A 26,331-nucleotide genomic window follows, 5' to 3' on the forward strand; every position below is an offset into this window, starting at 1 on the left:
CCAGTGATCCTGAAACAATATGACATAAAGAAGGTATAGAGGTAACAGCTCTTACTCCTCTGGATGCTTTGAATCGCGACCTAAATGAAAAGGAAGACTGCCTTGATCTCATTTTATTATTTATTCTAACATTTCTGTTTGACGATCTGGGTACAATGAAATTTTATCTAGTAGGAGCTCAACGGACACTTGTTAGCGGACTGGCCAGTACTCTCCCAGGAAAGAGACCTCGCCGGTGAAGAACAGGGAGTAGGGAGAGGGGTGCAAAGTTCTATAGTAGTAACAAGGCAATATGTGACTCAGGGAGTCTGATGCAGGAAGCTGTCATTCAGATGCTCTTGTCACCAAAATCAACAAGAATACTTTCTTCTGCACCACATATTTGGAGGTTTTCCAAATCCAGGCGTTTTCAGTCCTTTATTCCTTTCACTAAATCCCACAGCTTACTGCTCCCAAGTGAAGAGGCCAAGAAAAGAATCTGTTTTATTTGTCAGAACTAGCCATAAGGTAAACAAATACAAAGGAAGTGTGTGCTAGCCAATTAAACAGAAATGCAGGCTCCTGGCAGCTACATGACCTAGTTTTTCCATTCACTTGATGTAAGTAAGCCCCATTACTGAGATGGCCTCTTTGGCTTTCGGGGGGAAAAGGAGAAAGGTTTTCCATGTGTTTCTAAAGCCTTCTCTACATCCTTTTTCCTAAGAAAAAGCAAAATTCCATTTAACCCAATTCCCATTCAATCAAAAGGAAGTATGTAGGGTAGAAAGAACTTGGGCTTTGGTGTCACAGAGGCCTGGGTTTGAATCCAATTCCTTGTTCTATTCCAACCACTACTCATGAAGTCCAGAGCAAGTATACTGACCCTCTCTCTCTAAGCCTCAGTTTCCTCATTTGTAGAATAGATGTGTGTAACTATAATATAGGTCATTTAGACAACCAGAAGAGATCATACATGTTCAGAAAGCACCTAGTACATAGTATGTGCTCAGTAAGTGTTCCTTTGCCCTTAACTTGGGTTCATTTTACCCCTCAAGGATGCAGTGCAGGTATCACAGTAGGTGCAGAAAGGGACAGAAGACTGGGCTTAAGGAACTTTTAATGGGGGAAAAAGAAAAGAATATCCACATCCTAAAACGGGGCAGGGAAAAGTTCAGCAAGATTTTAAAAACCTCAAAAAAAACAGGGTGCTCTGAGGTCTTCAGACAAATGCTATTATCTCTCACAATGAAAAAAACACAGCTGGGACATCAGAGGACTTTCTAAATACATTAAAATTCACACAAACACTGACTGATCCACTAAACAAACAAACAACGGAAAAAAAAAAAAAAAGAACCAGAAAGTTGGGAGTTTTTCTAAGTTTCAGGGCACAAAGAGAAAGCGCCATAGCCTGTGGTTCAAGGCATGATTCTCGACAAGAAACAGGTTTTAATCTCAGCTCCACCACCCACCAGCTGTGTGAAACTTTGGCTTCTTGGAGGATTCAGTGACAAGGCAGAGCATTAAGCCAATTCCCTGCACATGTTAAATGCTTAATAAGTGGTGAAGTTACTGTTGTTGCAGCATGTGAAAAGCTCTGAGCCCTGATACCTGCAGTGATTCTGCAATTCAAGTAAAAAAAAAAAAGGCTGTAGGAAGGTAGAGATGGAGTAACCCTTGGAGGTTGCAGAATACAAAACGGGGGTGAAGACTTGGGTTTCAAGTTTAAGGCCATGGATACTTCAGAGCCCATGGATACTTCAGAGCCCATGGATACTTCTTGTACTCTACGGCAGCGGTCCCCAACCTTTTTGGCGCCAGGGACCGGTGCTCCTATGAGAATCTAATGCCTAATGATCTGAGGTGGAGCTGAGGCGGTGATGCTAGCGCTGGGGAGCGGCTGCAAATAACAGATGAAACTTGGCTCGCTGGCCCGCTGCTCACCTCCTGCTACGCAGCCCGGTTCCTAACAGGCCACGGACCTGTACCGGTCCGCAACCCCGGGTGCTGGGGGTCTGTCTCTGCTCTAGAGTAAGAAAAAAGCACAAGAATGGTTTGTTTTCATTCTCCTTGGATTTGCCCTAAAAAAAATGTACTCCACTTACAAGGAGCATGGCCAGTTCAACATCCCTACCATTAGCCTAAAGAAAAATGCCCCAAACCCAAGGTCCAAACTTATAAAAATATTTAATTCAAAACAACACAGCCAGCACCTCATGTGTAAAGGATCTTAATTAAACAGTGTCAAAAAGGCAAATGTAAACTCAGTGTCTATACCTACTTATTATGAAATAAACTTGATTAAGAACAAATCCCTTTTAAGAGGAATGAACTCAGCAACTCTCAGACATCAAATGCTGTTCTCAATTAGCCCTTTTCCTCTGAACGTCACAAAGTACCAGCAGGTGGGAGATAATTAAATTTTTAATAAAAGTTGTTTTACATGCCTCAGTTGGAACCTTTTTGTTTTGCAAAGCTGTTCCCTCTCCAGCCCAAAGATGCACACATAAAGGAAGATATTTTTCAAACGATTGTTTTTCTGGTGACATTCGAGGTTTTATGACTTCAGAAAGATGAAGTGGGGAGCTAATTTATGAAAAGCAATATTTCTCTTTATCTATACTTACATTCTAAAAGGGAGTGAGTTTGGTTTTTGGATTCTCCTCCCATGTCTATCAGGAATGAACTCCTTGCTCCCATTTGACAAGATTTATGGAGCAACAAGAGGTCTGCAAAACTGATGCAAGCTGCACCACCCACTTCATGAGTAGGGGCTCCCATTTGCAAGAGCTGCTGACTTTTACAAAGCTTGTATTTTTACCTTATAAATCTCTAGTCTTGTAGCGTACCACCCCCACCCGCAAACCTCAGCATTCCCATAAGCCCTTTCCATAGAAGGGCTACTTCTTGGGCACTTTGTAATTGATTAGGTCTTTCAGCAGTATGTGCTGCTACCCACCACACAGCACTGGCATCTCAAAAGCTAACGGCATTCCATTGTAGATATCAACTTATGAAGACACTCTAAGTCAAGACAGGAGGAGGACTGCTTTCCTTTTCAGAAAAGGAAACCGAGGCAGTGAGAAAATAACTATGTTGCTTAAACACAGGGGGCCTGAACCCAAGACTTGGGCTTTTAGTTCTGGATGGATCAGAGACTGCTTATAAATTGAGAGTAATGAAGTTAACCCCACCATGCACAACCCAATAATTATAATTTTTGGCATTTTAATTGGTCTCAGACCTCAGGGTTTGAATTTAAGAGGGTGAGAGTTAAAAGAATGTAAGGATTATGGCTAGAATGCTGCCTGCAAGTTACAGTTCTTTTTTTCCTCAGCACGTTCCAAATCCTCCCAGATGTCTCTTTCCTGATACTGCATGCATGGTCAGGCCCCCCAGCATCCAAACACCATTCCTTTCCAGCACTGGAGCCTCATGACTCCCACCCCTACCCCATCAAGCCTGCATAAGTGTCTGTATTGCTATGGCATTTTGTTGGGGCACTGTCTTGTGCACTATAGCAAGGGTACCCAACCCCCGGGCCACGGACCAATAGCGGTCCGTGGCCTGTCAGGAATCAGGCCACATAGCAGGAGGAGAGTGGCAGGCCAGCCAGCGAGCCAAGCTTCATCTGTATTTGCAGCCGCTCCCCAGCGCTAGCATCACTGCCTCAGCTCCACCTCAGATCATCAGCCATTCGAGTCTCATAGGAACACGGGTCTCTGGTGCTGCTGTTATAATATAATATCTGGCCTCTACCCATTAGATGCCAGTAACACCTGCCTAGTTGTGACAATCAAAAATATCTCCAGAAGCCACAGGAGATTTTTAGGGTGGTGACACTTTTCCATATGATACTGTAATGGTAGATACATGTCATCATGCATTTGTCAAAACCAACAGAATGCACAACAGAAAAATGAACCCTAATGTGAACTGTGGACTTTAGTTAATAGTAACATGTCAATATGGTTCATCAACTGTAATAAATCTACTCCACCAACGCAAGATGTTAATGATAAGGGAAACTGGGGACACAGGAGACGGTATAAGGAAACCGTACTTTTGCTCAGTTTTTCTGTAAACCTACGACTGCTCTAAAAAATAAAGTTTATTAATTAAAAAAAAAAATGTCTCTAGACATTGTCATATGTCCTTATAGGGCAAAATTGTTCCAGTTGAGAACCACTGCTGTAGAGGATATGCCAAGTCCCTGGCAACAAAATCCTCTCACTGCTCTCTCAAGTTGATCAGTCCAGTTGTACAGGTCATACTTCTGGATGGATGGTGGAAAAGGTGAGTTTTCTGAGTGTACAAGGATTGTGGGGACTCCGCTAGAAGACAACCTTATTATGGGAGAAAGTGAAAACACTGTTTCTTAAGAAAATCTAGGCAGAGGCTGGACAGAGGGACCCAATCCTCCTGTCCTGGCCTCAGTAACAGTATCTTGGCCACTATATCCAGTCTTTGGTAACAATGCCCTCCTTGATTTTTACTTAGACAAGAATTATCTCTATAGCCCGAGTAGCCCATGGAAAGCATTAGGCTTCCAGGAGCCTGAAACCCACCACCCCAACCTGGGGGTCCTCCTGGTGGTGGCTTTTACAGCTCTGCTTCTTGTGTTTTGATCTGTCTACAGGCTCCAAGTTATGATGGAGAGAGGGGCCCACATACACTATCCCCTGCTTTGTATGACCTGTGCTAACACACTCTCTTCCACCAGAATTCATAATTGAGATGTGACAATATAAAGTTTAAATCCATCTGGCAGACAGTGGTGCACGCACCCATCTGAAATGTGGGCAAACCCAGGGACCGCCCCCTCCGCCCCTGCAACCCAACAGGTCACTGCAGAGGTTTCCCTTGAGTCCTGGCTCTCTCTGTGGCCTGTGGCCTGTTCTCCTTCTTCTTTCCTCCTTTCCTTTCACTCTCCTTCCCTTTATAGCGCATTGTCTCGAAAAGAAAAAGGAGGAGCCTCCCCAAAGAGGCAGAAAAATTAGAGATGATAATACATAAATCAGGAGAAACACTCTTGGGTGGGCTACCATGACAAAGCTAGGTGTGGGGACAATTAAACAAACACCATTCTAAAGTTGCTGAAATAATACTTTCAGCTCAAAAAGACCTTATCTCTCCCAATATCATTAATTGTTCCTTATGTTATCAATTTCTTCCAAGGTTGAAACTTTGGTAAAACGGGCCTTAAGAATTTTTCCTATGCCTCATAGGGTTGCTGGGAGGATTAAGGAGGAGAACATGTCTCTAGCATGTATCTAGCACTTAACCTAGTACCTGGCACACAGCTCATGCTTACCAGATAGTTTCAGCTATTATCTTTACTTGCATTTTGACTTCGCTCTTAATTAAATCTAAGCATTTATCGAGTTATCTAGTCCCTCCACTTCTCATTTCATTAATCCTAGCCCAGGGAAATTTCTGTAGAATTGCCATTTGTTTTTATAGAGAGAGCTATTCCTGATCCAGTTCAAAACTCCCTCAAACCCTCTACCAACAGACACTTCAACCTCTCCCTATTTCTGAGACAATAAAAAGGACCAAGTAGCCCTGGCCATGGAAACTGACCAAGGCTCAATCACTCTCATGTGCTCACTCAACAACTCACCCCACTTCTAGGTTGCCTCATATCACAGAGAATATTCCCTCTCTCTTTTTTTAAACTAGTCCCTTCTCTTACCTTACTATTTAAATTATGCCTCTCATAGAAAAATCGCTGAAGCAGAGAAACACAGGATCTGTAAGAGAAACACAGGATCTGTAATGGAAACTCCAGCATACCCAACAATAGTGCCACTGTCACACACGCGTGAGTTTTCGTGAAAGCAAGGGATTGGCAACCCAGGGCTGCCGTGCCCAGGAAAATTATTTCCTGTGGGAAAAAGAAAACAACCTTCAGCTCCTGGCAGGTCCTGGGCAAGCCCAAGCCAGGCTCACTGCAGAACCTGAATGATTTGCCTTTGGGAAAGGGAGGCAGGGGTAAGGGCTATTCCTGCTCTTGATGCCCCGGATGGGAAAGGCAGTTAGATAAAATCGATGCTGCAGTATAATGGAAACAAAGCCACTATGGGCTGCCCAACACTGCTTAGGGGGCAATCAATTAGCAAGATGGGTCCTATGGCTGAGAGAAAAAAAGGAAATTCGATTTCTTTCTGAAAGCACCTTCCAGGGTCGGATGCATTTTTATCCCATCAGTCAGATATAGAAAGTCAGTTGCTTAAATTTAATAAGAGAAGGAAAATGCTCAGCAGCCTCATTGGCATCCTGCATGTTCTGCTATTATTGAAAGGAAATGGAGAAATTACAGACAGCATAACCTATTAGCTTCATACTGCCTGGTCCCAGGGTGATCAGCAAAGACTTTCTCAACACAGTGTGCTCTTCTACTCGGTGTTAAATGAATTACTGGTTCAAGATTATTTAAGGATGACTTGACATTGTATACCTACAAGCTCTCCATGTATTATTGACCTGGTGAAAGAATACTGAATTTTCAAATAACTACTCGGCCATTGCTACTCATTTCTTCCCTCTGGCCATTCATCTTTGTTCCTACTTTAGCCCCTACCCCAGGCCTCCTCCGTGGTTCTTTCCCTAGCTCAGGGTTTCTTTGAGGTAGGGGCTGTCCCTGTGCATTGTAGGATGTTTAGAGCACTTTCCCTAGTTTGACAATATCCCCTTAGGGGCAAAATTGCCCCCTGTTGATAATGACTATCTTAGTCTTGTGCACTGTACAATTTGGAACAAACTCCCCTTCACTTTCCACTACCTGCAACACTTTTGGCCCCATTTTTAATCTCCTAACTCCTACTCTGCTGTCAGGAACCAAACTGGATGTCATCCTCTCTGGAATACTACTCTGATACTCCCCACCCAGCCTTCTACTCTAGCAAAAAAGGGCAGGGGTGGGATTCCTCCTCTTTGTGCTAGCTTTTCTTCTAGCACCTATGTTACAGTATTATAATTGTCTCCTTATTTCCATTAATAATTCATCTACCTATTAATTATTTCAATGAATACTGAGATGCTGGGTACAGGAAATATGATCATGAATAAGCACATGGGTTCCTGTTCTCATGGGTTTATATTCTAGTTTCAGAGGAGTCGACAGTAAATAATAAAAGAAAAAATGGTATTAGTAAGAGCTATAAAGAAAACATAGCTGGACTCTCTCTCCAAGGAGACTTAGCTCCTTGAGGGACTCGTCTGCTTTATTCATTCTCCGTCATGGAGATTTAGGTATAGAGGTTCTTTCCTGGCAGACAGTAAGTTTCTTGAAGGGAAGATCCTGCCCAATTTATAAATTCTACAGATAGAAAATCCGAGGGTTTTTGTTAAATGACTTTCCTCAAGCTATATTTTTAACATTAATATTTTACTAAAGATATAGCCAAAATGCTTTTGGAGAGACAGACATTTTATAGCAGAGGAAACTGAGACTTAGAAAAGGTGACTTGCCCAAGTCACAAAGCCAGTAAATTAAACCAGGAGCCTGGCTCCAAAACTCAGGCTTTTCCCCACCACATATCACTGCCTCTTGTAGAAATAGACAGGCACAAGTCAGGTAAAACTGTCAGGAGGAAATCTCTTTCCTCCCAGAAGGCCGTTGGCAAACTGTGGTTAGCATTTCAGATCCTCCCTGGGTGGGAAGAGGGAGGTGGTGAGTTTATTTACAGGCAAAAGGGATCCACTAGCTCAAGAAGAAAAATGAATGACATTAATTTTTCACATTCTTCCCACTGGGACTGGGCTTAAACTTTAGCACTTTATTAGCAAGGCCAAAAATCACTCAAAAGCTAACGCCTACAAAGAAGAGGGCCAAAATTTTCTGCCTTTTTTCTTTTCAAGGAAAGGAATGTTTGAAATATTTAAAAGCTCGGGATTGTTCTGCACGGATGTTAAAAATGACCCAATCTGCTGGGCTGGAAGCATCTTCTGAGAGGCAGGTGGTTCCGAGGGACAAGTATAGACTTTAGACAGATCTACATTCTCATTTGTGCCCAATTTGCCTCTCCAAATTTGAGGATTGTGTGTGTGTGGGTGGGGGGGGCATGCTATCTAAGTTGAATGGGATAACAGTATCTGCCACAGAAGGGGACACTTCCCCCCTTACCCAAAGGATACTTCCCTTTCTGCACTTTATGCCAGGGAAGAACCTTGGCCTGCGAAAAAGGAGACCTGGTTGTACCCCCAGCTCTCCCCCAACTCAGTGTGACTCCAGTACTTAGCTGCTTTGACCTCAGCTTCTTCATGTACCTACTCGGACAAAAGTAACAGGATTAAAGAACACTTTATCAGTTAGAATCAGCACAATGCCTGGCAAGACACCCAAAAAATGTTAACTAAATCTGAATTGACTGGAACTTGTCCTGTAAACACTCATCAGGAAAGTTCCCCTCAACTTGCTATTTAAACATGGCCTAATGCAGTTCCATCTGTTGGTCAGCTGGACAGCAAAACCAGCTAGCACTTCCAGGCTTTCATGGTCATCTCCCAAAAATACCCCCAGGGTGTTTGCTCCAGCTGGTGAGTCAAGATTGAACCTGAAACCAAGGGAAAGTATTACTGCTGTCCACCGACATCTCACCAATCTCATCTATTATGCACTGTTTCCACACATACAAAGAACAAATATCTATCATCTACCCCAGACAGAAATCAACGTTAGTGCTATAACATTTTTAGAGACTGTAAAGGTCATAGAAAAAAATTTTAACTTCCAGTATCGAGCTCCAATATCCACGCCAATTCACGCAGTTGGCATCAGAATGTCTCTCTGAACCTGGAAAATCATGGTGAAGGTCCTAAGCACACCTATATAGAGATAGGCCAGGCTGAATAGGGAGACCGCAGTGACGAACGAAGGTGGCACGAGAAAAGACGCTGTCTCGCTGGGCTGTCTTACCCTGCCCTGCCCAGCAGAGAAGGCTATTTAAAGTCAGATGTCATTCAGAGGCAATGCCACAGGCTTTCCAGGACTAGTTTTCTTTCCCCTAAAACTGTTTACAAAGAAGTGAGGGAGGGAGTGAAGAGAAGTGACTGCAAAGACAAGCACCACTGTATGCTTGTGCTCTTCTATCATTTTAGCATACGATGCTGCTATCCAAAATAGCTCTCAGCAAAAGGGATGATCCCGATAACAGCAGCCACAAAAGCAGCTAACAGTTATTGGGTGTTTACCTCTTCCATTCTCTCACAAATTTTATATGCATTAGCTCATTTAGTACGCATGACAACTCTTTAAGGTACTACTATTATCCCCATTTTCCAGATGGAACACCAAGGTTCAGAGGCTAAGGAACCTGCAGGAAGTCATCCAACCCATAAGTGGATTGGTGGGATTTGAACCCAGGTTGCCTAACTCCACAGACAGAGGGCCTGACATCTGTCTCAATTCAAAGGTCAGAGTAAGACCCTCCTGCATGACCCTTGCAGAGCCCTGACTCAACCCCCACATACAGGTTAACAAAAATTCATGTTCCTTTGTTTGTGGGAAAAAGTCACTGGTCTGTGGACAAGGAGGAGTTAAGGCCACAGTTGCAAACTCAGAACTCTGAGTTTTCTCAGTTTTGTGGGCTGAAGTCAGACGTGTAGCATTAACTTTAATGTAAATTTTTTTGGAGGTGATTCATGTAGAATTCCTGCCAAGAATTTTAATAATCAGACTGAATTAGCCCAAACTCTGTCAGTACATGCCTAAGAACATCTGCTGATTTAACAGTTATCCTGGAAGCCCCACGAAGCCTGGGGACGGGCTGGCGGAACAGGCTCTGTGCAGGGATCATCGAAGGAGAAAGACACCTGTGGGCCGCCTGCGACTTCTGCCTTCCAACCTATTCACAACTGGCTCTGCTTTTATAATATCCCATAGCCACCAGGGATGAAAGGAAGGGACACAACAAACCAGAAAAGGCTCATGAAAGAAAAACTTTTCCCAATGGTCTCCTTTCTACTGCAAGCTAGGGGCTATAAAGTGTTTCTGTGCGATGTGGCGATTTTCAGCCTTTTTTCCTGCTCTGACTCAACACATTCCCGTCAGTAACACGGACTCACCCATGAGGCAGTATTTCTTTAAGGGAGGGGGAGGTAGTGGGAGAATCCAAACCTTTACTTCCCACCCTTCAAGAATCAGACCCTTCAAGGGTGGGGACTTGCATGGTTTGGTAAAGCCCCAGGAGAACTGACTTATATAAAGAGAAACCAGAGAAAGCGTTTATCTTTGAAAATTAATTGTAGGCAGAGAAGAAATCCTTATTTCAAAAGGCTAGCGGAGATACTTGGCATAAACACCCTTCCCTGAAGACAGAGAACCCAAACTATCCCTGGTGGCAGTGATGACCATCAACGACAGCATCCTCACTTTACAGCTAAACCATTCATGAATCAGGTTGCTGAAGTCCAGATTATATCTAAGATCAGCCTTTCCCAAACTGTGTTCTGCATGACGTTTCCAGGCATTTCATGAAGAGGAGCGTGGAACAGACAGGACTGCCTTATGAGTTTTGGGAAATCCTGCATCCACACAAAATTCATCAAGTTCTTCTACTGCTCAGAGATTTTAATATGGTAGTGTTCTGAGGGGAGAGAGGAATTTGAGCTGTTTTTCAGATAACGGATCTTGAATATTCTCAAGTCAACATCAGCATGTCTTCCATTTTCATAAACAGCCACTCAGTATACTGGGTAGCAGAAGAGAATGAAGGTTAGGTACTCTCCCCAAACCAACTGAATATCTATTCTGTTTTTATACTTGTTACACTGCATATCAAAACAAAGCTGACCCTCAATGCCAGACTCAATGACATCTGTTGTAACAGGCTCGGTAGTAGTTGGGCCCATCCACCTGTAATTCTCTGTTCTACCTTCCAGGTTATCCCTAAGCCTCCCTCTCACACACTTGTGGCCTCTAATTAAAAGCGTTCCTGCTTTTGTACCTAAAGATACCGATGTAAAAGGTGTCGACGTTCTGAAACAAAATGTAACTGTAACAACTTAAACTGTCTTAACTAAGGGATTCAGAGTGTGCTCAGAGTAGAAATGTACTACAAATGAAGAACAATTTCAATTCTGACCCCTGATTTTTCTCCTCTAGAGCCTAGTTTGTCTGTTTCAAAAAAAAAAAAAAAAAACAACCCACATTCCACCTCTCTGGACTGAAATTATTATGGTTAAATCTGAATACTGTATGGCAATGATTCCCAAACATGGGCCAAGGACCCTTGAAGAGGGTCTCAGCATCATTACACAGTCCTTCCAATCACATGAGCACCGAAAACTGTCTGCAGACCCAAAACTCAAAACTACAACTGCTATTACATGAGGGAGTTCATAAAACCTTTTGATGCTAAAAAAAAGATCATCATGTTTTAAAAAAACTGGAAACCAAGACTAGCACTTTTAATAAATATAATCTCTGCTAGTAATCTGTCCTATTAGGAGGAGAAGAACATATCTTGATATCTTCGTTTAAGTCACGGATTAAATAAATGATTTAAAAAAACACTAGTTTCTCAGTTTTCATCTCATCAGACATAGCAAAATTTGAAATTACAAATGCTCATAAACCCAAATATTGCACAATCATCCCCCCTAGGAGTTACTGGTGTGTCTTCAGAAAGTCTCAGTAAAACATTCTGACAGACCCGCACTGATTGGAAAAACAATAAAGCCACCAAAACTATGATGACCTTTGACTATTCACAAAAGACAGCATTCCCTTATTTCTGCTGAAGTTATGCAAGGGATGAAAAATGGAGGTTTTGTAAATTTGTGCTCCAAAGGAAACAAATCTTAAAGAACTACTGTGAGTGATGTTATCTCACAGATTAGACTAATGGGAAATGGTATGCAATAAATAATGTATCTTAAGAAATGTTAGCAAGTGAGATCTCCTTTAATATCTATTTCTATCCACTATAGGTATTATAAAAGAATCATCATGAAATACTCCTAACGTAAAGGCAATTTATTTGCCAGGAGAAAATCTTAAAAAGTCATTTCATCCACTCATAGTGAAGAGTTCATGAAGACCTACAAAAGCAATTGTCCTTTAATAAATTGTTTTTTCTACTAAAAGTTCTGTCCAGCTTCAAGTTGGAGCAACATGTCACATCTTCTAAATCAAACAATCTCTGACTTAAATTCTAATCTTTATAGCTAGCATAGAGAGATGATAAAATGTTTTCCAAATGCTGTGGGAATTTTTTTAAAGCTCCCCATGCATAATACTATTTTTTTTTTTTAAAGAATTTATCATCAGTTCCAAGTAAGAGTTCAATTGCAACAAATACTCAGAACTGATGACTCAAAAAAAAAAAAAACATACTTTCTATATAGACAGCATTGTTGCTTCGATGAATTAATGCCAACAAATATGGTCAGTATTGTTTCCAGATTCCTCAAGCAACTGTACTTGTTGCACGGCCGACCCAATCCCATCTGTCCTTGATTACTTAATGTTGTCATTTGCAAACTCAAACATGAAAAAGTAGAGGCATTTGGGCCACTTAATTTGGCAGCAGAACAAGTAATGTGGGCACAATCTAGATAGACTTTCTCAAGTAGGTCTCAATACAAAATACACTGTAGAAAGAATTCCCTCCCAAGATAAAAATCCCCTCCCTAGATGAAGAAGCCTTTGGGAGGATGGTTTCCATTTGGGAAGGGGCGGGGGAGAATATGGACCTTACGAGATTCCTTTTTCTTATAGTTTGTCTTTTTTTTAGCTTTTTTTTAAAAAAGTACCCTTTGCTGATTAACTCCATTCTGTCTATTCTCTCAAAGGACTCCAAGTTCCCACAATACATATGCATTCAATTTTATTGCTTTGCACTTGATATATTGCTTTATAACTGTTCAAGGCATTTCTGGTGAACATTGTGTTTCTGTCTCCCAAACTATACTCTAAGCTTCTTAACAATAAAAACCATGCCCTGCCTCCACCCTGGGATTTTTTCTTTACCATGACTGCATTAGTCTATAAATTAATTTTGATTAAATGACATCTTTACAATAGTTCACATTTCCAGTTAGGAACAGTCTGGTTCTCCATTAATGCAAGTCTTTTCTTTTTCTTTTTCTTTAATGTCTAACCAGAGTTTTGTAGTTTAATTATAAAAACAAAACATGCACGTGGTAAAACAAACACTTGGAGTCTCTCTCAACCTCTCTCTCTCTCTCTCTCTCTCTCTCCCCTTCCCTGCCATCAGATTTCAGTCTTACCCTTAGGGGTAACCCCCCTCAACAGTTTCTTATGTAGCTTCCATAAGATGTTCATGCATGTGCATATCTATATAAGCATAAATATCATCTCTCTCCGCCCCCTTGCTTTAAAAACTCTGGGCCAGTTATGAATTTATTACATCTCAGCTGGGAAAGGAAAAATATTTAAAGGGAACAGATCCATTTTTATAGAACAGGGAACGAAGGATGAATTTGGAACTGAGAGATAAGCTGATATTGAGCACAAAAGGTAAATATAAGCACACTATACACAGCACAAACTACAAATCTTTTCTATGGCTGAGCAGTATGCCATTGTTTGGCTATACCATCATGTATTTAACCCGTCTTTTACTCATAGACACACTGTTTCACATTTTTCAAATGTTGCTATAATTAATCTCTTTGTATGGACATCTTTGTTTATATTTGGAAATCTGTTAGACGAATTCTTAGAAACTGAATTGTTAAGCCGAAGGTTACATCTATTTTAATTCTGAGTGACATTGCCAAAGAAACTGTACCCATTAACACTCCCTCTCACCATGTGTGAGTGCCTGCTTCTCCATACCTTTACCAACACTGTATGTTATCAAATGTTCTTTTTGCCAATCTAATAGTGACATATGACATTTTATCCCTTATGTCATTATAAGTGAAACCAGGTATCTTTTCACATCTATAAACATGTTTATATTCCTTTCTCTGTTGAAATTCTTTATTCAAATTGATTTTAAAAGTTCTTTGTGTGTTAAGAAAAAAATGGCTCTTTATTCTGTCGTATGTATTGGAAATATCTTACTAGACTATGGTTTGCCATTTGACCTGGTTTCTGGTATTTTGAACCACGTACAAGTTTTATATTAGTCATCTCTTTTATATTCACCAATAATATCTAGCTTAATTTTCTGAACACAAATATATTTTAACTTCCTTTTAAGAGAGGTGAAGTCAGACAAAAAAATTAACAATCAGTCACCAAAAATCCTTCCTCTGAATTTGGAAGAGCAAATATCTGTTAACCAAACCACTGCCAGCACCTGATGAAATAATTCATCTAAATGGCATCTGCAGATCCTTGGAAAGGCACATTTTCTCCTTTTGTTTGAAAAGGCCATGTGCTTATCAGTTTCCCAGAGTCCTGCATCTCTCTTTTGCCTCTAGTAAGGCTTAGCTGTTTCAAAACAGAAGTGATTACAGATGAAGATTTTGGCCCTTGCCCTGCCACAGCAGAGACTGTTCAACACAACACCCAGTTTCTTTGCCAGTTCAATAAGCAAAGAAAAGAGATGTGGTCAATATCCCAGAGAGATTATGGCCTAACACAAGACCAAAGCGGGAAAAGAAAAAACAATGACAGGCAGGCAGGTTCTCCAACTATCTACTAAGTCCCTAGGCAATGAACAAATGACAGATATTCTCACAGATAATTGTTTCTCTCCTGGCATCTTCTTCTTATCCTTTCCCAGTAAAAGAACAGAGAAAAATGAAGTAAGGGGGAAAAAAAAATTGAGAAATGATTTCTCTCTTCACCTCCAGTGGCATAAAGTCACTTACGTTATGGCAAGGACATTAACTCTGATTAAAATGGTATGTCCTCCTAAGTTCAGGGAAGATTTTAACTGCATTCTATGGCATCTATTTACATCCTATTTATGCTTGGTATTTGAACATGATGGTACAAAATTAATGTCCGTGTAAGTGGGATAGTGAAAAAATAATAATCAATGTGCCACCACATACTAAGCAAAGATCCTTTGCAGGGGGTTTATTTATTTAACAAACCCCCTACAAATGTTTATTTCTTGAGTGCCTGCCACATGTTCAGATCTGTGGATACCGACTCCTTCTCTCCAGAAGTATGCAATCTAAGGAAAAACTAAAACACGTAAAAGTAACCTGCTTTAAGCCTTTTCTAGGAAGAATGCATCAAGTCCTAAGAAAAAAACACAGGGAGCATAATCAATCAAACTGGAAGTCAGGGGAAAACCCATGGACAGGGAGAGCATGAACTCTTCCAAAGAGATGCCCGAAAATAAAAAGGAGAGTGGTGGGACAAGAACTAAACTAAGGGTCTGTTTAGGTAGAAGGAAGATTTTTTAAGATGGAAGAGAGTAACAATGAGATGGCAGAAGAAAACTTGAAAACCAGTACGGAGGTTTGTAATTGATGGAGTAAGCACAATTCCCAGGGGAGGCAGGAATATACACAATTCAACAAATATTTATTAAATGCTACCTTGTGTCAGTATTGGGCTAGATGCAAACAAAAGATTGAACAAAAACTTGCCTCTAACCCTGAGGACCTCAGAGTCCACTAAGTGAGGTAATTAACTCAACATGCAAGTTAACAGAGAGAGAGTATTATCATATGGGAAGTACGAAGTACTGTTAAGTACATGGAAAGCATACCTAAAAGCCATATTTTGGAAATCAGGATTTCCTGGAGGAACTGATAAATTTGTGGAATTAAGAGCAGAGGCAGAAGAAAGAAAGAAAACAGAATGAATAAAAATACCAAAAGGGGTGAGGTGGCAGAAGGAAATTTGTATGGGGAAAATAGGATTTTATAGTTGAGAATAAGTGGGATTATGATTAGAACCTTCAGAATACAGAAAAAGTGAAATTCTGAATGACCTCTAGAAATTGTTTCTAAGCAAGGAATAAAAGTGAAAATTAATTAGTACATAGCTTATTGCTCACCAGTTTTGGTGCAGGAACAAAGAAAGAATATAACAAGGATGCCCTGGAGCTGGAAACTTGGCCATGACACGACCGCAGACCCAACAAAGCAAGGATGACGACTCTCAGAGACCAGGAAGCACAGCACTAAAATGGGTGACTACATACAGGGGGCAGGGCTGAGACTTCTAGCCGCCCCCCACCCCCCACCCCACCCCCCGCCTATTCCGCCCCCCACCACCAGACTTTTCCCCTTGTCCCTAGAGTTTTGGTCTCCAAGCAATCAGTTCTTGTGTTTTGATTTCTACGCTCAATTTTAAAACACATTTTGAAAAGGCACTTCTTGAAAGGCAAAGATTGGGAGAAAAATACTGAAGCTCTTAAGAGCTCCTGTCTAGCTGCCAAAGCATTGTTTTAGTCAAATGTCAAGTGAAAAGGGAGAAACAGAATGATGATTTTATTTGAATTGCTTCCAATGAAAAGCAACCTCCAGCGAAACACTGGGGCCACTTTGCTGGAAATCTTGGCATGTCGACAACAGAAATGGAAGGAGAAAATTGCATCTTCCAGAAAGCACAGTATCAAATAGGAAAAACTACAGTGATGTGCTTTCAGGATCCTGTGGTCAGGATCCAATGTATTCTTTCCTACTTCATTCTGCTGAAAATGAAATGATTTTAAACACAGTTTTTCCCTTACGCAAAGGGCATTTGGAAATGATTCAAGGTCAAATCCCTTATTTTAAGTAAATATATTAAATTTCAAATTTACTAAACTAAAAGTAGGAAATAAAAATAAATATAAATATATTCCAAAACTTTAAAATTAAGATTTCAGGATATAGTTAAGTGATCATCTCTCCTGGTGATAAATGAAATTGCACCCCGGCTGGATTAGCTACTATAAATATCCAAGGAATCAAAATTCTACGTGTTCAGGGATTCCAGGGGCCCCTGTAGCCCAGAGGTCAATGTTACGGGCAAATGGGGAATGAAAAGAAGAAAAGATGGCAGGCAGTGATCTTGGAACTGTGAAACTACCACAAGGTACTGAGAGCCTTACATTATACTCATAAGTTATAGCAGCCAACAGGCCTCTAGGTTAATCACCATTTTAACCTCTTCCTTAGAAATTCTCCCTCCTTCCTTCCTTCCTTCCTTCCCCTCTCTCTCCTTTCCTCCTTTCCTCCCTCCCTTCTTTCCTTCCCATTTCACTATTCTCTTTCTCCAAATTCACTGAGTTACTACAACAAAATAATAAATGATTTAAAATATACCATGTAATGATTTGATATACATATATACCATAAAATGGTTAACATAATCAAAATAATCAATACATCCATCACCTCACACAACTACCATTTTTTGTATATACATGGCGAGAACACTTAAGATTTATTGTTAGTAAATTTCAAATATACGATACAGCATTATTAACAAGTTACCATGTTGTTCATTAGACAGATCCCTTTCTTAGAAATTTTAAAACCAAGTTGAAGGCAGACATTTTCAGCAGTTTTTTATCTTTATTAATCACATTTATTAGATGCTCACTATGTGTCCTATTCCATTTCATATATTGGAGTTACAAATCAAATAGACTTTGCCTCTGATGAGACTGCTTATTCTTATGTGAACAAAGGGATGAAGTATTTTGTGTCTGAGAGTCTTTCACTCATGAACTGAAAATCAAACCCCAGGTCCCACCCTGTCATTTGTGGCAACTGTCCCAGATCCTCCTTATTCCTTCTCAATCTGCTCCCACTCTCTGATCATTCTGCCATCTCTTTTCTGACCCTTGTCTTCATGTCCCACTTTTTATTCACGCCTACTCCTTGAACTTAGGGCTGGTAACTATGGGTATCTTGGCTTGGCGGCCAGCACACCTTTAAGGATGTGGCTCGGGCTCACTTCACCATCTCAGCCCAATTCAGACCACCCACCCCAGGCAGACGTTCCTATCCAATTCAACCTCCAGAGGTAAACTCCAGCTTTCAGCTCTATAAGAGACATGCACAAAGTACATCGTGGGAGCAATGGAAAGGAGAAACTAATGCTCTCAAGGAAGGCTTTGCAGAGGAGGTGATGGCTAAACCGCGTCTCAGAGGATGAGCAGAGTGGAGAAGGGTGGGAAGAACATTCCGAACAAAGGAGATAGCACATTAGTGAAGAAAACTGATGCCTTTTGTAGTCAGTTTTGTGGACAACAACCCCTCGTGGATAATAATAAAATGTTTACTGAGCTCATACTTTATGAGAGGCACATGGCCCAGTACAGGGCATGTAAAAGAAACTTATTAAGTATTTGTGGAATAAATAAAATAGCGGCTTCATATGACAAGTGAAGTTGTATGTTGAAATCAGAAAATAACCTAGAACATTATCCCACTAAAAGTACCAAAAACAGAAAGAAACAAACAACAACAACAACAAACAGAAAATTCAGAGCTCTTTCCTTCTATAATCACTGAATGACAAATGAGGCTGTGTGAGACCTGGTCCTTTGTGCCTGAAACAGAGTCATAGGCCCAAAGGGATCTGGTCTTGATTAAGGTTATTTTCCTTTGTAATATTCAGTTTAGAGGGAAAAGAGAAGGAGGATCTAAAAAATAAAAATAAAAAAATAAATAAATAAATAAAAACAACTGGAGGAGTCCAAGCAAGATGCGTCAGGGAATTTGGTCACAGCGCTTTATTTCCTTTGTGAACTGGACTCTGGGAGCCCTTAATTCCCGTCTTCATTTTGGCTACTGTGTCAACAATTCACTTTTGTTCTAACCACTTTCTGTCTTAGTTTCTCGCCTTAGAAAGGGTTTTGTTGAACCCTTGGTGAATTTAAGGGCTCAGATAACAAAATAAGCTAAATCAAGTTTGCACGACCTCTCATTAAAAAATGGTTCCAGGACAATTAAACAGCCTTTGTTGCAGGGTTCTATCAATATAGTGTTAAAATTCCTTAATTCTAAGATATTATTAAATGTCTTATAACAAAGATGAAAAAGCTCTACAATCTCAGCACAATTGGAACTTAAATTAGTACAGCCAGTTCTGTGAAGACTAAGTCAAATTCCTTTCTATATACTTTCATTGTGGGTTACAGAGTCTGTGTCCCCTCAGGCTTCACTCATTGAAATCCCAGCATTCATCTCGTTTGGGCCTCAAATGGGAGAGAATGGCATCAATCAGCATTTATGAGGTAGCACATAGCTCTGGAAGCAAGCAACAAGTGGGAAAATAATGTTGGAAAAGAATCCAGAAAATCCACCTAGATGCAAAGCACTATTGATAGGAAACACCTGGAAATACCCTCCATTCAATCTTGGCCGACCACACTAGTATGTGAGCTCATCTGGTTATACCTCCCTCTGCTCATCCTATGAATTGATATTCACTAACTTCCAGGCCATAGAAAAAAAAAAATGTACCTTCATCTCTCTCTGCCTCAGCTCCCCGCTAGACTCCTAGGTGTCTTCATCACCAATCTAGGTTGCCTACCCAGTTACATAACCTCCTCCATGTTAAGGACCTTCACCTCCAATTCACTTTAGCATGGCAACATTTTGAATCTTTAACACTCAAGCACCCCCAAATTCAAAATTGCAAACTTAGAAATCCTGCTTCCTATCCTTTCATCTCTCCTAGCCAGCTAGCTACCTCTCTGACCTTGGGAAATCTGGAAACATCTTACGATTGTTTAAATTCTGCCTAAGAAGCCAAGATACCCATATGGCTATCTTCTCAGCACCTAAGAACTCACAGGTCCCCCTGGAATCTGACTTCACAACCCAGCGGAGCCTATACAAACCCCTTGACCTTTGTGCATGCCTACCCTGCCTGGGCTTGGCAATGGGCTTGGCAGTCTATTATCCCAATTTCTCTAACATTCCCGGTCTCAGTGTCCAGCTCCCTCCAGAGCTATAGCGCCCTCTCAGGCTCTCCACCTTTATCCAGATTCACCTACTGTCCAGCCTATATCCCAGGGTCAGTCTCGTCACTTATACTCTCATTGGCAGCATCTACTTCATTCTCAGCTAGCTCTTCATTTACACTGCCCTGCTAATCTGTTCTCCAGTTACTTGCTTTCCAAGGCCTCTGGAGGATTCTACCACCCAGAAATCCTATCAGTGATTCTCTTACAGCTCCCTCACCGGTGCCAACAGCAGTTGTTTCAAAAGCCTACCAGGTCTTTGACCCCATTCACAACCAGTCACTCTCAATAATCTCATCTTCACCAAGACATCCAAGTAGGGACTTTTCTAGCCCCTCCTCCCTCTTTTTTCCCTCCTCATCCCCTTCCCTTCAATCTCAGAAGTTGGTATGCCACCTCCCACCACTAACGCTTCTACCTGTGCTCTTGATGTTATCCAAACCTGTCACTTAAATGCTATGCTACCTATAGAAGTTAAACCTGTCTGTGACTCAGGTTTCTCATCTGTAAAATACGGAGAAGAGCATCTATCTCACAGATTTGTAGTGAAGAGTAAGCAGGACCACATATGCAAAGCACCTAAAACAGTGAATGACATGTACATGAGACTATTTTCTTTTACTTCTCCCTTTCGTTCTCCTCTGCCTACAGAGTCAGACCCTTACTACCCAAGAAAATAGCTATTTATCCTCAAGCAACCACTTTCTCTTGCTCAGCACCATGCTCCTGGACTCAACACTGCCTCTACCCCTGCTCACTCCTTGGCTCCCTGCGAGAGGGCTTCTTCCCCTGTAATAGTACAGAATCTGCTCTCAGCAAGGTCACCAATGACTTCTAACGGCAAATCCATTACCTAGTTTTCAGTTGACTCTGCCATCTGAAACCATTGCCCTCCATCTCTTCCTTGAAACTCTTCACTTGCCTCTCCGGGCTCTTTTGCTTCTATGATTTGTCCTTCTTGGTCTCTTACACCAGATCCTGCAGCCCCTAAATGTCAAGGCTGCTGGTTCTACCCTTGGCTTTCTCTTCCTCCCCCAAAGATAAGCTCATCTCCTTCCATAACTTGGGCAATGCTTGGTATGCTAATGGTTCCTCATTCATTCCTCACCCAGCCTCTCTTCTGGGCTCTATCTGCCTGCTGTCTCCACCTAAGTATCCCAAAATCGACATGTCCAAAATGAGGTTACCACTTTCCCTAAACTTCTTCTTCTTCTGTATTTTTTCAACCCAGCTCCCCGCTTCAAACCCCTGGTAATGTGTTGGACAAAGGGGATAATTCTAGTAAACACATTTTAATGGCCATCTGTGACCCCATTGGTAAAGAGAAGTGTAGGTTAACCCTGTATTTGTGGACAAAAATAAGTGTAAGAATCGTTAGTCAGAAGGAGGAGAGTGCAACAAGTAAAATCTAAGGGGTACGTTCCAAAAGCAAGAGCTTAACAAAAGACCTAGGTAGCTCAAATTTGGGGCTGAGAGCAAGAGAAATCTGAGAAAGTAAGAAAAGGTCCAGACAGAGCCCATTCTCAGTACTTACACGGTGCTGTGTGCGACTTCCAAAAGCCATAGCTGGAAACCTCAGCTATGCTCACCTCCCCGCTCTCCTCACTTCAACTCTGATATCCACTCACTTCCCAAGTTCCTCTAGATTTCTCTGGTTCTATCTTATTTGCTGCCACTATCCCACCAGTTCAGGACTAATCTGTCCTCACCTCGCGAACCACAATCACCTACTAACTGTTCCTTGCCTAGAGTCTCTGTCTCATTGTCAGTCTTTCTAAACCATAACTGGGATCATACTGTTTCTCTGCTTTATAATCTCAATGGCTCCTGACTGCCATTAGGAATGAGTATAAGCTCTTTTGGCCTTCATAATCTAGTCCCAACCTACTTTTCCAGATTCCATCACTATAGCTACGACGAATGACTAGTATTCTTTGCTACCCTGGAACATGCCATTCTCTAACCCCTTCGCCCACCATGCAGGTTATTTCTTCTGTCTGGAAGACTCTTCCTTGCCTTACCCTTCCTATAGCCAACTGCCATCGCTTTTCTTTAACATGCTGTTGCAAATGTCTCATCGGTAGTTAGCTTCCTCCTCAGATAGAGAGCTATTCCTTTCTCCACCCATTAGTCTTTTTTATATTTCTTTATCCTCTGTCTTTCTTATTCACAACGGGGGCCCCTCAAAGGCAGGGCCCTTATCTTATTCTTCTAGTTCATGTCCGCAGGGAGTAATATTACAATGTCTAGAACAGAAGAATAATGAAAATAGCCAATAGCCTTTTATAAGCACCATCTCATTTAACCCTCACAAAAGCTAGGTAGGCACTAATTATCTCCATTTACCAGATGAGTGAATCTGGCCAGTGGTTCAATAATGTTTCTAAATGACAAGTTGACTTTACACTGTGAATGGTTATAGCCATCTGGCTTTAAAGAAACCTTCAATAAGGCCAGGGTCATTATGGAGACAAAGTCTCCTGGCCCTTCCAGCACACAAAATAAAACTTTGAAAGACCCTGGCAACTCCTTCCCAAGAGATTCCCAGGCTCCTGTGTGGAGTGTGCTTAATACATCCCTATGCCTTGCTGCTCTCTCCCAGAAATCAGATGTCTTCATCACTGGTGGCTTCTGTCTTATTTAGTGACTAAATGTTAGTTATTCCTTCATAAACCAGTTAAGGCTAAGAACTATGGTTCATAAAATCCTCCGAATTTCTTCAACTAAAAGCTCATCTGGATGAAGCGAATACTCTCAAAGGGAAATGTAAAAGACCAAAACTAATTTAAGAAGTGAAATACTGCAATATAACAATAATCACAGAATATCTATACATTCTTACCAAATTACCACCTGCCCAAAAAGACACTGGTCTAAGACAGGTTCATAGGCAATTTTTAAAACATCTAAGGAACAGAAAATTATCATGCTACTGAAACTATTCTAGAGCCCAAAAAAGAATTTTAGGTGATCCTTACTTTTTTCCTTATTCTTTTCTGTTTTCCTGAAACTCCATATAGAGCCTGTATTACCTTATTAGAAAACTAAACCTACCTGACTTATAGAAATTTTTAATAAAAAAACAATTATGGATCTGTACAAAGTTTTCTCTATAAGTAAATGAGTTTTCACGTATAATCTAAAGTGAGCAAAAATTGAAAAATAAAATGCCCAATGATGTGTTCATTTACTCCCTTTTTGTCTGCAGACCTATAACATGCTAGGCACAGTGTTAGGCACTGGGAATAAAATGGTGAGCTGAATACACACAGCATCCATCCTCATGCATTTTACACTCTTACAAAGAGAGAGACAGCAAATACTTCCCAAAACATATATGTTACAAACGCTGATGAGTGGTATGAAATAAATACATGGGTTACAATGACAATGCATAAAATACTAGGAAGAGGGCCTTCTGGGGGTCAGGAATGATGGAATATCAAGCAACTGTTAAAACTAATGATGTGCTGATAAATATTTGATGACATAGAATATTAATGACAGGATAAGTGAAAACTACAAAGCAGTATGTATAATTTAGACCTCTTTTGTATAAAAATTACATTTATACAGAAAAAAGGCTGGAAGGATATATAAATACAATAAAATGCAAAATGTTAGCAGGGAGATTTAGGAGTCCTGTTTTCTTGGCCTTCTCTGTATTTTCCAAATTTTCTAAGAGATCTTATACTACTTGTCTAATATTCTTTGTAAAAGCCTCACTCAATATTTTAAGTTCTTTTTTATTATGGTAAAACATCATATCATAAAAATCATAACCATCTTTAAACATACAATTCTGTGGCATTAAGTACATTCACATTACTCTGAAACTATCACCACTATCCACCACCAGAACTTTTTTTATCTTCCGAAACTGAAACTCTGTACCCATTAAACACTAATGAACCATGTCCACTCCCCCCAGCGTCTGGCAACCACCAAGCCTCATTTGATTTTAAAATTCCAACATTCAAAGACCAAGCCTCCTTCACACTGAAAGGTATAAATGACCTTCATCTGGCAAACTTCCATCACTAGAAAAGACTACCCAAGTAAGGCGGGCAGGAGCTAGAATTTTATAGAGCTGGGAGACAGGTCTAGGTGGCAATTTTGGACAGAGGATGGCAGGGATAGTAGTAGGAGATTCTAAAACGGAGATGGGAAGGCAAGTAACTGCTTGTTCTGAAGTTTGGCCCAGGGCCCTGGGAGCCACCAGAGCATGCAGGAGCAAAGACTAACCAACCATAAACCTCTGCTGCTTTCACTTCAATGCTGATTGACGCTGGCTGCTATGAGGCGTGCATGCGCCTGGAAGGATGGTAAGGAAGAGTTACTGAAGTTTAAACGTCAAAGAATTAGGCATCCTAGAAACCAAATGCAGGAATTTCCCTCACAATTCTCTTGACAGCTGGCCATATAGCACCTGCCTCAACACATCCAATGACAGGGGTGCAAAAGAGTCCTGACATTCCAGAGAAGAACAACCAGACAGCTTCATAAATTCCCAAACCCATAAATACAGAAAGGATTGTAGAGGCTTCTGGCTTTTTCCTGGCTTTTTCCTGAGACGTTTTTTAATGTCTCACCTCCCACTGCAACCCTTTTCAGCCTTCTTCAAAACTCTATCTCACCAGAAAAACTTTTGTCCTGGCTCAAGCAACAGCTAAAATTTCCATGAACTTCCTTTTTTCCCTATGAAATACATGGTGGATGTATTCCCAGCACAGTAAAATTCATCCTCTAGCCTTTCATTTATCCAAAACTCCTTTTTTTGTTTTTTGGGGTTTTTGTTTGTTTGTTTGTTTGTTTATTTGGCTAAGACCTATCGATTCTTTGGACATCTTTGCTTTTCCTTTCCTAGTATCACTAAAACTAGCAGCTGATTTTCTTTCCAAAAGAGCCATTTTTCACAATGAAAGTTTTAATTAGTTAAAAGTTACAATCAAGTCTCAATTCAAATCTGTGTCTCAGCAAAATTAAAAATTACTACTTGTCAGGAACCTCTGGGATCGCTGAAAGCTCTCAAAAATCAGGGCAGTGTTAAATCTGCAAATTCTAAGTATATACTGTCTTATGTGGCTTTTCTCCCTTCTTCCCTCACTCTACTAACAGCAGCGCCCCACATGTTCTTAGGAACATAGTCTAGGTGATGAAAAGGCCTGCTCTTAAGTACTTTTGCCCATCTGCCCACCCACTGCAGCCAGGAAAAGTGTTTATAGAAACCCCAGAGGTGCATAGGTGACCTGAAAGAGGGCTGGAAGGAGTACAGGAGTAGGAGGTGAAAGCAGAAAACGTGGGCAGGGAGTTTGGGCTGATCTTGCTGAAGGGCAGAAGTTGGGGGAGGGAGGGTACTTACGTGGGAAGCTTTGCTAAGCAGTCAGAGGGCGCCCAGCTCTTGGGGACAGAGAACAGAGGGAGCTAAGAAGGAGACAGGCTAAAAGAGGGGTGAAGCTAATTTCAAAATGTCACCTGGAGATAGCCCACCCAAACCCTCACCAGCTGTCCTTTCATTACTCAAGTTCACACTTAATGTTCCTTTTGCTACCTAGACTCTCACCAGCTGGAGAGGCCTGGGTTAACAAGTCAACTTCTTTGAGAAGCTGTGCTGGTGGTAGTTAAAAAAGGAGAGGATAACCATCAGAGAGAAAGGAAAACCACAGATTGTGAGCTCGAAGCACACTCTGGCCAAAGAACCTGGAAGACTTATTTCACAGGACTGTTGTGAGGAACTAACGAGAACGCAGATGAAGGTGTTCTACAAATAAAGTGCTATACAAACGGCTACTGTTAAAGAACTCGATGAGCACAGGGTGCAGGAAGTGGGATCATAACGGCTCAGCACCACTTCTTTAAAGAGTGACATCTAACTAACTTTCCATTTTACTTCAAAAGTAAGAGTGGCAGTTTGGGAAAGGTTGTACACCTGGCATATCTGACTTCATTTAAAAAAAAAAAAATATTCAATGAGATTTTTATCCATGGAATCCTGTGCGCTAGATGGAGCCTCGAGGACTAGATATGGTGAACTAGTAAGCAGCCGAACCAACATGCTCCCAAAGTGCAAATTCTTGGATGAATATTAACCTAGAGGGAAGTTTCTCACTGTGTTCTCTACAGGACTCCATTCTGGCCATGTTCAGCTAAACATCATTCTTAATTCTCTTCAAAAAAGGAATCAGGAACTACAGTTCTTATGTACAGATACAACTGGTTGGTAGCCAGGGACTGAGGCACAGTGCAGTTCAGGGGTAGAGCAGATATTCCCAAACTAGGAGAAGACAACACTATAATCAGCTGTGTAAATGCAATATTCAGAATAATTTTTATAAACTGCTTGCAATTTACACTTAATCCCCATACGTAAAGCAAAGGCCTTAAATTGGTGAACTGCACATGCTTTGTTTGGCTTGCCCAAATGTTAAGAAAAAATTTAAACTGGCTAACAGCATGTAAAAATTAACTGGTTTCAATAAAAACCCAGATTTTTAAGCTTAAAAAG

The 26,331-nt window shown here is 41.0% G+C and overlaps 1 protein-coding gene across 1 annotated transcript in view; it reads right to left on the bottom strand.

The window, feature by feature from the left end:
• Positions 1-26,331, bottom strand: part of NXN (nucleoredoxin) — a 134,436-nt gene that overhangs the window by 69,068 nt on the left and 39,037 nt on the right. The window lies entirely within an intron of this gene.

This window comes from Rousettus aegyptiacus, unplaced genomic scaffold (assembly GCF_014176215.1).
Source record: "Rousettus aegyptiacus isolate mRouAeg1 unplaced genomic scaffold, mRouAeg1.p scaffold_m13_p_6, whole genome shotgun sequence".
NCBI classification, from domain to species: Eukaryota; Metazoa; Chordata; class Mammalia; order Chiroptera; family Pteropodidae; genus Rousettus; species Rousettus aegyptiacus.